Below are 14,177 nucleotides of genomic sequence, written 5' to 3' on the forward strand. Positions count from 1 at the left end.
AGAAGTAGCTGTCAAAGAACCAGTGAGCCATAAAATGGCAGGGGTCAGCTACCCACCCAGACTAGTTTTCCAAAATGGATATAGTGATAAATCCAGACCTATGCTCAGAAAGAATTTGGATTCCTTTATTGCTGGATACTAATACTATTTAGATTTCCATAACATGATTTTCAAAGACTATTTTTGTAAGAGAAGTAAAATTCTTGTAAAAAATGAAGAAAAAAATCTTGCAAAAACAAATATTCAGCAATCTTTCCTTCCTTAACTGTTCTCTATCTGAAATATATTTATGTTCATTGTCAGGAATTAAATACACCTGACAAGTCTAGGATATGAGAGAGCTCTAGTGGACACAAGGATATTAGTTTCCTTCACTTTCTTAAAATAGTGAAGATTTGTTTTGGTTACCTTCCCTCATGACAATCTTTCTCTCCATTTTCTTTCTGGAGAAAATTAAAATGAAAAATAATTTAATATAGTGTTCTGGGGTATTTGGGGTTTGGTTTTTTGTTTTTTTTTTTTTTTTTTTTTTTGGTTTTTTTTTTTTTTTTTTTTGCCTTTTGTTTTGTTTTGTAGATAATACCACTGATTTTCATTAATGATTGCATATTTGTCTCTGTCATATGCTGGTCAAAATTCTTACTCACTTTGCTTGAAAATCCCTTACCCATCTTTGCCCACAAGCTTTTGTTGCCTTATTTTTCTGAAATGGTCAAGTCAAGACCAGTGCAGTTATTATTAACATCTTATTGAGTTGGGAAGACCACCATTCTCATTTCAGACCTGAGAACAATGAAAGATTGTCTGCTATTTTGCAGCTACACTTACTGGTTTAATACCAGTCCATGACCTCTGCCTATATATCTTGCCTCTCTGACTGCAGCCATCTGATCCTCAAAGTAATCTTCTCAACCTCTTCCTGCTTTGGCCAAAGGGATTTGAGTTCCTTATAATGAAAAGTGAAAAAAAGTGTTTGAGGTTGTTTCTTATGAGCTTGGAAAATGTTAAACTTTTACTTAGATTTTCTGGTAATAATAATTATTTTCTATTAATTGAAGTTGGAAATGTCCATATTATATCACACACTTGCAAAGAGGTCAGTCCATTCCACCAGTGGGCAAACGTACTTGAGCACTGTGAAAGGATATCACTTTTTTTTATCTGGTTTGACTTTTTTGTTAGACATACAGAAAAAGATTGTGATAATCTTACAGAGTGCAGAGGGGAAACTGAAATGAGCTGTGGCAGGGAAAAGAAGAGCAGTCCTGACACCAGATGCTCGAGGGCTGAAAACAAGTTATAAAGATGGAGGACACTGGAGGCACAGGAGTGAAGCTGGGGGCAGGAGACAAGTGTGGGCAGACTGAGGACAGCACTGATTGTGAACAGCAAATGTGGGATAAATAAGTGAAAATTTATAGAAATTGACTGGGAGCTGAAGTGGGTGTGAATAGATAGCATTCCTGTTTCTCCTTTTTCCAAACCAACTTTCTCTAACTCATCCAGCACACTGATGTCTATGCTTTCAAGGGCCTTCATTAACTTCAGCTGGTTTGTTTATCATCTGTTACTCAGTGTAGGAAATCCATTTCCTACTCTGAACAACCCATCTTTTATGTGTGAAATTTCAAGTAGAACCTTCAGCTTTTTTCTCCCAAACTTTCTTCTAGTCTCAGAAAGATCTCCTGTTAACTCCTGCAAGTAAAACTCATCAAGTCTCTGTTCCACTATGAAAGCTGCTAGATTGCTAAAATCATGGATATTCTGCCTTTCTCTCTGATCAGTGTTGTCTCACTCTTTCTTTCTGGTTGTTTCTATCTGTTTATTATCCCGGCCTTACATTTAGTTTGCAATTGCTTGGGGAGGGATTGCTGCCTGGTCATTGCTTGTCCAAGGCTCAGATCAGTGTTCTCAGCTGAGACACTGAGGCATAAAATTACTGCCAGCAAGAGATGAGGATGGCTTTGGAGGGGATGGGCAGCTGATGCCAACTGCTGCCAAATTTTATCTGCATAAAAGCTGAAAATTGTTTCAACACACAGAAAGTAGTTCAGATTGATACAAGCTTTGAGAACCAACTGGAGCCTGTGGGACCTTGGTAAGCTCAATTTTACACCGGCATGCTCAGGAGAAAGCTGGAAGAATTCCTTTTTTTGCCTGCTGGGAATGGTAAGTAGTACAAAATGGAAAAGAAAGGACCAAACTCACACTTAATTAGGATGAGACAATCAGAGAATAGTTTGAATTCGAAGGTATCCTATTAGGTGTTGTAGATCAACTAAATCAACTCAAACTTTTTGGAGAAAAAACATCTATAGTTCTATAGTTTAGTTGGGTTTGGTTTGGTTTTTTTTTTTTTTGCCTTTTGTTTTGTTTTGTTTTGTTTTGTTTTTGTTTTTGGTTTTTTTTGTTTTGTTTTGGTTTGGTTTTTGGTTTCTTTTACTGCAGAGAAGAAGCTGTTCTATGATACTTGAACTTTGGCAAGAGGACAGTGGCAGGACCACAGAGACAGGTTCTGACAGTCCATTTGGTAGCTGTACACATAAATAGCCAACACAATGCCAAGATTTTCAAATTTATGCATTTGAGTGCCTCCTGGTTTTTGATGCAAGTTATAAATGCATCTCATTTTCTGAAAGCATTGAACATTTGGACTTTGAAAATCAGGCACTGGAGAACTGATGCAAGTGATGCACCAAAACTGTGTTTTCAGAACCACTGACTATTTTCTAAAATCTTGCTGTGACTTATATATTCCCTTTCTTGATAACCATTAAAATATGGTAATTGTTATCAGGCCTCTGCTAAATTTCCAAGGAAAACCAAGGATACTTTAAAGTAACAGAAATGTTGCTTACTTTCTGTTTTACAAAACAAGCCCATCCCTATCTATTGATCCTTCTTAATGAAGCATGTCTTGCATCTCCAGCTGCCAGGCAAACAGGGAGATAAGCTGTCCAAATTGCTGTGCAGCCAGATATTGCTCACTCCAGGAGAGCTGCCAGACCACTTTCATTTGGAAACTGAAAACTTTAGCATGGAAGTGACTTTTGTTTCCTCTAGCTGTGGTGGAGGATTTAGCGTTGTGTACCTTTCAGTAGGGTGTCAGTAGGGCTTTGTGTGTGTGAGGCTGTTACATACTGTGGTAAATTGCTGTTGCTCACTCTCTCCTCATCATAATTCTGTTTTAACATTGGTGAAGATCCATTTTCTAATTGACCCACAATTGAGCAAAAAGAATTGATTTCCCCATTTTGAGTTGCTGCTTCACATGAGATGCTTCCAAAATGGATGTAACTATTTTGTGTTAGTACCTGGAAGTCACTTTACTAATTGAGGTAGGGGGCTTCCCCCTTGAAGGGGAAGGGAAAATGTCTGCCTGATTGCAAAAATTTGGTATGGAAAATAGTTTGAAAAGTACTATTCCTATTAGATAAAGGCTTACCAGTCACAGCAACAAAGAAAATGTCATAGTGATGGTTCATCTAGCTGTGCTTCCTGCCTCTAGAGTCACAGTCAGCTTAGATACTTCATCTCAGACATCTCAGTCTGATCTCACAAACTTCCAGTCTGGTCAGAGGTGTGAGTTAGACAGTGACAGCTACTTGAGTGAAAGGACATCCTCCCCATTGCAGCATTATTGTGTGCTATGACTCAGCCACACAGCAGAGCTTCCAAGGAGTCTGATTTGCCACCCAGGTGGAGATGTGCACATAGCTTGGAAAGGGCACTCTGAAGAAAAAAAATACTCCTTGGACACATGGAAAAGTGCTACAGATTAAATAGGGAGATATTATAGAAGTACAGGTGAGATGCATGAAATAGGGCTGTGGGTCCTTTTAAAACAGGAAATAATCTCTTTTGGCCAGGAGAAAAAAAAAAAAGACAAGTAATTGCTACATGGCAGGAGCATTTCTTCATCTTTACTTAGGAAGGATCTATAAAAAAAGCATCATTATCACAATATGCATTTTCCATACTCAGTAAAGAAATTCAATGGCTAGAGTAGTTTGTGAAAAGCTTGTTCTTGCCTGAGTACACACTAGGGCTGTGTCTGTACAGTTCATGCAGATGTGAAAAAACATCCCAGTGCTTCAAACCCAACAGTTGTTGCCTTTTGCTGACAGATGGTGGAGGACAGTTGGCAGCTCTGGGTTTCCACATCACACCTCTGTCACAGCCCAGGAGAGGGTTATCACATAGGCAGAGATTTTAACACTTGTCAGTGTAGGGTCCTAAAAAATAAATAACAATTGAAGTAATCTCTTAATTCTTCTAGAAAAAAAAATCCTTTAGGGATACTATAACCTCCTTCTGTTTATCTTCATATTAAAAAGAAAATTAAACCAGCAGAACAGCAGCACCTGTTATTAACCCTGTTGGTTTCCCATAATCTCTATCACTCACAGGTTTACTGGCTGGTTCAATAGATAAGGATCTGCAGACAATTGATCATTTTCTTTGTAACACTGTAGTCATCAAACATGTATTTATGAATTGTATGCTTGTTGCTAAACACGAATAAGCCAGAGTGTCCATTCACGTCATCAACCCCAGTTGCCACGGAGATGAGTCACAACATCTCTCTCTCGCAGGACACTTCCTGCTTGGAGAGCTCTTTGAGGGTTTTTCCTGCTGTTCTTACACAATAAAAAGCAGCTTTGTGAAGCAAAATTGATTATTTAGTTCTGTTGCGTAATTTCTCCAGTGGTGTTAAGACTGCTATGAAATCAAATTCTGTGGCCATTCAAAATCTTCCAAACATATCTTTGCATGAAAACAATTTAGATTTTAATCCTAAACATTCTCATCCTCTGAAAAAACTCCAAGCTTATAATGGACTTCCCACCCTTTTTCTGTGCACTGTCCAAAGTGGTGGTGGTGGTGTTAGGTCATAGGTTGGAATTCATGATCTTGAAAGAACTTTCTAAGTTATTTGGTTCTCGTGATCCTGTGAAAGCAGGGCTTGGTAAGGTCTGTGTGGAGAGATGCACTCGTGCATCAGAGAGTTGCTAAAAATGAAGTCAAAAAGAGACTTAGTTAAAAAATTTGCTGGCATTTTTGACTTCCCTATCATTACCACAGGATTTGCACAGCACAGTACCCCCCAGCTCCATGAATTCAGATCAGTCTCAGCATGTGAGCACTTTCCAGATTTTTGCTGAATTTTGTGCCTACAGTAGGAGAAGAGGCCAATATTAGAATCATAGAATGGTTTGGGTTGGAAAAGTCCTTTAACTATCATCCAGTTCCAACCCTCCTGCCATGATCGGGACACCTTCCACTAGATCAGGTTGCTCAGGACTCCAGTATGGCCTTAAACCCTTCCAAGGACGGGGCATCCAGAGCTTCTCTGGGTAACCTGTGCCAGTGCCTCACCATCCTCACAGTCAAGAATCTGTTTCTAATATCCATTCTGAAACTACCCTCTTTCAATGTAAAGCTCTTACCCCTTCTTCTGTCACTATATGCTCTTATAACAAGTATTTCTCCCGCTGTCTTGTAGGCACCCCAGGTACTGGAAGATATCATAAGGTCTCCTTCCCTTCTCCAGGTTGAACAATCACAGCATTCTCAGCCTCTCCTCACAGGAGCAATGCTCCAGCCCTCTGATCATCTTTGTGGTCAACTCATTTTCCATGTCCTCACTGTGCAGAGGACCCCAGAAATGGGTGCAGAACTCAGGGTGGGGTCTCATGAGTGGAGTAGAGGGGAAGAATCCCCTCTCTTGACCTGCTGCCCATGGGGCTTTTGACACAGCCTAGGCTTTCTGGACTGCAAGTGCATGCTGTCAGTTTATGTCTGGTCGTATCTTGACCTGAATAAAATCAGAGCAATAAGAACAGAAAATAAATACAGAAAATGTAATGTTGCTGATAAATTGTACTTTCAATGGCATAGTTTCCCCCTTTCTCAGCAGAGTTCAAGGCATGAATCCTCCAAGGAAAGTAACATCATCTAGTGGGGAAAGTAACTATCCTAGGCTACTGTGGAGAGGAGAGGGACTTAAGAAATCCTCTTGTTCTCTGATGTTTCTAGTGGATTTATTTCCTTAAAGCATTTGGCCAGCATTCTGCTCCTTTGTTCACACATATCAATTCCAGCCTCCTCACTGAGGGCACAAATATCTCTCCCAGGCTTGTGGATATATGGTCCAGGCCTGAAAATTCAATGATGTAATGCTGAGAGTTGCAAAGCACTAAATCCTGGGCATCAGCATTGATGGGGAAGCGATGTAAAGCAAATACTGAAAGTTGTGTGTTACAAATTCCTGTGTTGGTCAGATAATTACAGCCACAGGCAGACAATCACAGCTGATTTTCAACAAGTGGAGCTTTAAAAATTAAGCATTGCACAAGCACTTTCCTCACACAGTCATATGGGCATAATATATATTTTTTACCTCTATTCTGTAATAGAGGTAGTTCTATTCTGTAATAGAACTCTTTTTCAATTCAGAACAAAACCATCAAGTATTGAAACTGTTTAAAAGAAATTGGATATGAATATTGTTGGATTGGACAAAGTGTTTCATTTTGATTTGGGACATTTTGGTAGAGGCATACAACATATGAAACAGAAAAATGTCATAAACTCAAGGTTATTTTGAATGGAATACTCAAGAGACTCATCATAAAAAATGCCAAAATGGGAAAGAGACTCATCACAAAAAATGCTGAGGTGGGACAGAGGTTTCAGCTGAGTCAGACCATTTAGTCCTAGTTCACTTTCAAAAGGAGATTCAAACATAATAGCAATGATTTCACAAATGGCATTTTAATTTAAAAAAACTGTGGTTTCCAACTGAAAAAAACTGAAGCAAGTAATATCAAAGATTTTCTAATGAGCCTCTGTAAATGAGGAAGGTTCACCAGTTCAATACAACGAGCAAACCCTGGGAAGGAGAATTAAAAATTCCTGAAATATAAGTGCAGAAATTTTTTTTTATTTTTATTTTTAAATTGGAAAGGAAAAAAAAAAAAGGAGCTTTGACCTCATGCAATGTATGAGCGTGAGAGAACCCACCCTGCATCTGGTAGGTGGGGAGGTAACCAAAATCTGCCAAAGTCTCCTGCAGGCCACCTCATCACAGGTGGAAAGCCCAGAGCAGAGGAGCAGGATTTCTGGGCAAAAGCAGCCTGGAACACCCTGGGGAGCCCTATAAAAATGACTGACTCACAAGGGGTGGGGGTGTTTTTTGGAAGGAGGTTAGTGGGGAGCTGGCTGCTGAATGTGTCCTTGGGGACTGGGGCTGTGAAAAGACTGGGAATTTTTATAGCCTGAGCAGGCTGCTGCCTCTCTTTTAATGTAGGAGGGAACGGGTGGAGGATGGAGGAGGGATTTGTTTTGGTTTTTGTTTGGGTAACAAAATCAGGAGAGACCATTAGGTAGAGTTATCTAGGATGACTTTTCTTTTGCTTGCGTGTTTTGCTGACAAAAACTACATGCACTTTGCTGTAAGCAAGGCTTGCACTGAGAGATTTTTTAAGTGCTTCATACACAGACAGTTTAACGAAAGCTCACATATTTCTCTGGGAAAAATCGTGCTCTTATTTCTCTCAGTCAAAGTGAATGTTAGGGGAGCAGGATTATCCTAAGAATGCTGCTAAAATATGAGTGGACCTGGCAGTGTTAGGTTTATAGTTGGACTCAATAATCTAAAAGGCATTTTCCAACCTAAGTCAATCTATGATTCTGTGATTCTGCCACAGCTGCTCACACCAGAACACTTTCCTGATTTTAGCAACCTTTCCACAGTCTGGATAATTGTCTCAAGCCCTATATTTATGTGACAGTGACTTTTTTTTTTTTTTCTTTTGCATTATGAGTGTAAGTTGTGCACTAAGGTTTTTTAATCTGTTGGAAAATATTTCAGTACATTTTTTTCTTGAGAAATGAGGGGAAATCAAATACTTAACTTGCTATTCTATTTTTCATTTGATTATTTTTCTAGAATTCACTTTAGAAATGAATAGAGCTGAAGCAAATATTAAAGAGACAACGTTCAGTCTCTACCGAACTGTTTTCATCATTTCTAAGTCAAGCTCTTTCAGTGACCAAAAATGTATAATTGATATTTTTAAAATATTCCAGCTTCAGTTGAAAATTATTTGTCTTCTGATTTCAGGCAAAGTGATATCAAATAGTAATATTACTTGTGGAATGGAAATTATCTCCTTTCTTTGCTCTGTTTTTGTTACTTTCGTTTTTCATAACTGACTTTTTTACCAAGGCAAAACTAAATGATATAAGATCAGTAAAAATACAAAAAAGGTTTGCATGGATGTCCTAGGACTGGAACCAGTATCACATAATACATAAATTTGAGTATTACACTTTGCTAATTTTTTTTGCAAAGACATGGCAATTTTTACTTTACAGATTTTTTTTTACATTTTTGAAGGAATGACTTGAGGTCAGGTATGGAAAAAACCTAACAAAATCATAATAATTTCAAAAAAACAAACTACATGTCCTTTGTTGTATGCTTTGGACTTAATGCCTCAAAGAGAATGTACAAGTATGTGGCAGGTGACAGGTAGCAGGTTAGGATTCAAAAGAACATGCAGCAAAGATCAGTCTTTCATTTTGAATATGCTCCATTTAGTTATATTGCAGAGTGATGTGGCATGCTAACATTAGACTGACAGATCCAGATGTTGACAGCTGTGTCTCCATCGTGGTTCAGAGCTGAGCATTCACTATGCTGCTTTGGTGATTTTGTAAACAGCTCCATGGGTTTGAGGATGCTGACGGTACCTTTAAGGTTAGCTTGAGCATATCTCTGCTGTACTGTGCTCACTATCAGGGCACTGACTTGCTGCTGGAAATGTCAAACCTCCAGAGGAAATTTGGTAGCTGCTAATGTCTGCAATTTCCTTCTTTGTCCTTCTCCCTTTCTTGCTTCCCATTCCCACCCCCAGTCATGCTTTGCTGCAGCCTACAGCAATATGTGGAGGACATAATATTATGGAACACCAAACACAAAATGAGACATGTGGCAAATTGTAATGACAAGGCTGATCAGCACCTGTGTGTGGAAGGAGTGTTTGCAGCACACAACTCAGAGAGCAGAGCTGGGTTAACAGGGTAAATGCATTTAAATCATGGCATCTGAAGGATCCTAGCAAAATATCTCACTGTCTTCTCCCCTAAATTAGTGCTTTCTGCTACTCAGCTCCATAAATATGGAAAGCTGAGTTCAATATATCTGGGTGTTTGCCATTTTGGAACTGGCTTAACTTTCTGATGACAAGCAAAACAATGTGTTACTCTTCTGGGTGTTTTATAGCCTATGCCTCCCAGCTGGTGTTCATGAGCACTGCCAGGCACTCTGCCCCTGTTCTGGTCCCTGAGGTCTCTGGGTTTACTTCTGGCTGGACATGGGTTGGTGGCTGGCTATGAAAGATGACGTTTGCAGTTGCACGTGTCTAGGTCCTCCCACTTCACAGTCTTGTGTCTTTGTCCCAACGCTGTCTGATTATATGATCCTTCCATCTGCTTCCTACATTTCTAGCTGACTGGGGCTAGCTCAGGTCTCCTGTGAAGCAACATGGTTTCTCTCCTGCTTTCCCTCACTGTGTTACACGTGTTGAGTATCCCTGCCTCTCTGAGCCACCCAGGGTAGCAGAGCAGTCATGGAGCTGTGCAGCCAGCTGAATGTGTGATGCCCCAGATGCAGCATCCTGCCACAGCCTCTCTCCATTGTCAGAGCCAGGGAGAACATGATCATCCCACGTGTGGAGCCCTAAGCTCCAAGCAATTGCAGCTTGAGGTTTCTCATTTCCAAATCGCTGTGCCTGGGGGAGCACAGACCCCACAGATAAGATAATGCCAAGCTGAAAAATTACTTTCAGTTTTGTGATTCCAGTGTTTGGGCTGAACTTTAGTTACATATTGGAACTTAATTCCTTCAGCCAACACATGCATACTTGTAGACAAGACTGAACTTCAGGCACACACTTCCTACCTTATGTTCACTTTAAGTGCCAGCATCACAGAAATGTTCCTGAATTATGAACTCTTTGCCAAAGGCATTACTGGCAAGTAACTTCCTTGCTTTTGCAAGATTCAAGAAATGCAGGAGATAAGCCCTTATCTGTGTAGTTGGTATTTGTTGCAACAGGGTGAATAGTTAGGTCTGTATCACAAAAATCTTGACTCAAAAAATAAAAGACATCTTTAGAGATAGAAATGAAAATAGGTTTTCAGTAAATGTCATCTGATTAGGCTACTCATTTTTGCATGCTTTTTTATTGCTTCTAGGACCAGACAGATAAGATAGATAGCAATAAGAAAATATATTTAATACCTTTTCTGTTTTGCTCTACTAAATATAATTGCTGAAATTACAAATATATACAGAAACGAAAGTATCTCTGCTGCCATAGTAATAATGCCATGTACCTTCTACATATGGAAGTACATCCCATGCTTTCAGAGTGCTCCAGGCTTTTCAGTACCAGAAGGAACCAGATTTTGCCCAGAAGGGTCGGGTTTCACCAAGCAATGTATGAAACAGACATTTATAGCTGGTCTTAGTGTGCTGCAGCACCACAGTTCCCTTCCCATCAAAGGACTGAGCAGGAGGTCATCAGCCTACAGGGTGCCTGTTGGATGAGAGTAAAGTGACAGCATTTTCTCTCAGTGCCCAGAGGCATCCATAAGGAATCTGTAAGAAACTGGAAAATTGTTTTAATCCCACTAGAGTGAATTACCTCTGGTTTCTGTGAATATTCTCTCCCTTATTATAGTTCATAAATTGAAACTATGATAGTTCATAGTTTCTTCTTTCATCTGGCAGAATTAGTGTTCCAGTAGAAAGAACTTTTTGGGATGTTTGTGTCCATGGCTGGGCTCAATGACCTTAAAAGTCCTTTCAAACCAAAAGGATTCTATGATTCCATGATTCAGGTCCCTTACCTTCTTTGTAGAGTGCCTCAGAAGAAATAATTTGTGATCCAGCAGGTCAGATTTGTTATGCACCTCCTCAATGAGTCCTTGAAGAGTGCTCTTACCCCTTGGAAAGTGAGTGAGAACCAGAGACCCCATTCCCAGGATGCACTCAGCTCCAGAAGGTTTCAGCACTAGGCAAGCCTTGGCCTTGTTGTTGCTGACCACCTGGACATGTTTCACATCAGGGAGAAAGTGGGGGCAGTAATGATTATACAATACACACAGGAGAGTCAATAATACTGCCAAAAAGCAACAAACAAAGGAGTATTGAGAGAGGGTTTGTTTTTGTAAGATTATACTCAATTCAGTCATTCTGTGACTGCATGTATTCTTCTGTTTATTTGTGTAATAAGCTGCCCTTGTAAGGCTCTAGCAGATAAAAAAAATGGAGTCTTTCCAGATGTGTGAAAAAGGCAGTTATTTGGAGAGGTTTTTATACACTGTCTTGCTACAAGAACTATTAACTCACCAATCATCATCAAGAATATTTGGATTTTCCTTGGTAAACCACAAAAACCTTAATGGGGAAAATCATTAAACATATAAAGTTATAGAAATATAAATATTTGACTAAAACCATTATTGAGAAGGCTCTTGGGAACCTGTGTTTCTGTAAACTTTAAGGCCTATAATGAATATACACATACCCTTCTTCCTCTCTGTTTTCTTTCCTCCTGTGAAAGGTCAAAATCGCTTCAAGTTACAGCTGTGAATCTGAGTAGTTTTATGAAAATTTACTTCATTGACTTGTCCTAGGAACACAAATTTATTCACAGTGCATGGCAGAGCAAAAGGTATGTTAATGTCTGAGGAACAAATGTAAATGTTTAAAAAGGAGTAAGCTGTAGAAGAGCAGAGCCAGGGAGGCCACCTTGTAGTGCTTGTGTTTTATGAGCTGCGCTTTTAACATTATAAGTGTGAGTATATTATAGTTCTTATTTGAAAGGAGAATAAAATTTTCTGCATGTCTTTCCTAGAATATGTAATCATAGCAGACCTCAATCTCTCGAGGCCAATCATGTGAAGGATGTCATTATAAAGAAAAGTTGTAAGGCCACAGTTGTAAGGTGAGCATCACTGACCTTTTGTATTGGAGCACATTTTTTTTACTGCTGGCATCACAGCAGTGTTCCAGTTGCTATATTGATTGTGGGTCTTTGACTTTTGTTCCTGGAGAAGGAGAAAGAGCTCAGTATTTGAAACCCACCTTTCCTCTAAATAGACAGGGAAGCTCACAAGAGAGGACTTTAAATTGAATTCTATTTTTCATGGTGTTATAAAAACCGAAATAAGTTTAAAATAAGGACCTGAGCCTATGTTTCAGTGAGTACCCTCTGAGAATTAAAGCCTGAAGTCTGAAGGAATGAGGAAATAAGAAGTAATGGGGGTAATAAGGAAAGGAAAGGGGTGTTTCTTGGATCCAGAATATCACTCTGGCTACTCCAGGAGTCAAAGGACTGAGAGACCCCTCTGGACAGTCTTTGAGGAGTTTGTCTCTCATAGCTATTCCCTGTTCTGACCCCCTTTCAGCTTTGAAACAGATCATAATAATCTCCAGAAATTATCCTCACAGCTCTCTCAGCACTACTTTACATTACTTGGTTAAACCAGAGCAGCCTTAAACACAGTGTATACATGTACCAGGATATTGTGGATTTAGTGAAAACTTGCATCAAATCAAAGTACGAAGCTGTATGCTTTATGTCTTCATTAACGTGTTTAATAAAATTTTAAATTTAGTTGCTTGTATAATCAAACAAAGGCTGCATAGTCTCTCAGTATATTTTGCAGCTTTTGGGCTCTCAGATATTGCAGAAGGGGCATACCTTTTCCATAAACCTTTAGAGGATTTTGTTACAATCATGATTCAAAAGTAATGTCAACTGGAAATGTAACTGGAAGTCATCAAAGGAGCTTGCCTAAAGATATAGTACCTGGCTCTGATGTGCTTGTGTGGTAAAAATGAAGGATAAATCCCCTGCCCACCCAGCACACAGTCTGTGTTGCCTTCCTGACAGTGTATCCTAAGAACAGCACGCAACAGAGCTCTGCTCCTGGCTGAGCACAGCACGGCATCGCAGCATCCAGTGCTTCCCCCATAACCTGCACCTCCATACAGGTAACAGCCTTAAGGTGTGCAGTCCTTTTTTTGCTCTTTTTGCAGTCTCCTCCACGTGCAGGTACTGTCTTTACTGAGATCTTCTCTGCTTTCTGCTGAAGACATCCTCCCAATAGTAGTGTGTCCTGTGGCACATACATTTTAGAAGTATAACTTGACCCCATTTGGGTTGTGATGTATGGAAAAGTACAGCTCTTCCCACTGCAAGGTAATAGTTGTCTGTAGTTGCACCATAATTCTTTGTAAGGGACTCATAAGTAGAAGAAGGTAAAAATATATTAAAATAATGCCATTTCTAAGCAAAACTGTAAAGATGGGAAGCAGTATCAGTAATGACACTTTGGACTGGAGCTAGAAAGGTCAGCCTAAGGTGTAATATTGGTCTATAAGAGCAGTTGCATAATTTCTTTGCACAGTAGTCAATAGGAATGTAAATCAAAGGCTTGGGACATCCTTGTCATGCAGCAGGAGTAATGTCTGATGTGCTAGGAAGTGCAAGGAAAAACCCATCATTCCTGTCTGCAATTTCAACTGCTGGCAGACCACGTGTCCAACCCAATAAATAAATTTCCTAAGAGATTTTGTCTTTGTCCTATCAGTGTGGTAGGTATGGAGGGATTCAGCAGGGCCGTGGCCAACAGCCCAAGCAATGACAACCTCTCATAGATTAAATGAGATGTTCACAGAGCTGCTACATGTGCAAATGGGACTGGCTGGTCACATTAACTTACTCCTCACCTCTGCTGGCCCCTGCTCCCCATTCCCCAAGACTGTACCGGGCTCATGTGTAACAATATCAAAAACTGGACTTGAACTAACAGAAAAATCAGTTTCTCTATAATAAAGAATTATTCTCCGTATGAATGTTTTCACTTGCTTAGTTGGAAAAACAATCTGGGAAGTAATATAATACATCAATGTGAAAAACTTCATTACATTGAATCAGAGAGTCATTTCAGAACATCTGCATGTTTCCTGACCACGGACTGAAACAGCAGAGTTATTTTGTCCATGCATACCCCTGAAATAAAGAGATCAGAAGAGAGTTAAAGTACTAAAAGTCCTTTCTCACAAAGGAAGAAATAAAGCAGTTATTCCAAGG

Source organism: Onychostruthus taczanowskii, unplaced genomic scaffold, assembly GCF_017590055.1.
Source record: "Onychostruthus taczanowskii isolate IOZ18803 unplaced genomic scaffold, ASM1759005v1 scaffold27, whole genome shotgun sequence".
NCBI classification, from domain to species: Eukaryota; Metazoa; Chordata; class Aves; order Passeriformes; family Passeridae; genus Onychostruthus; species Onychostruthus taczanowskii.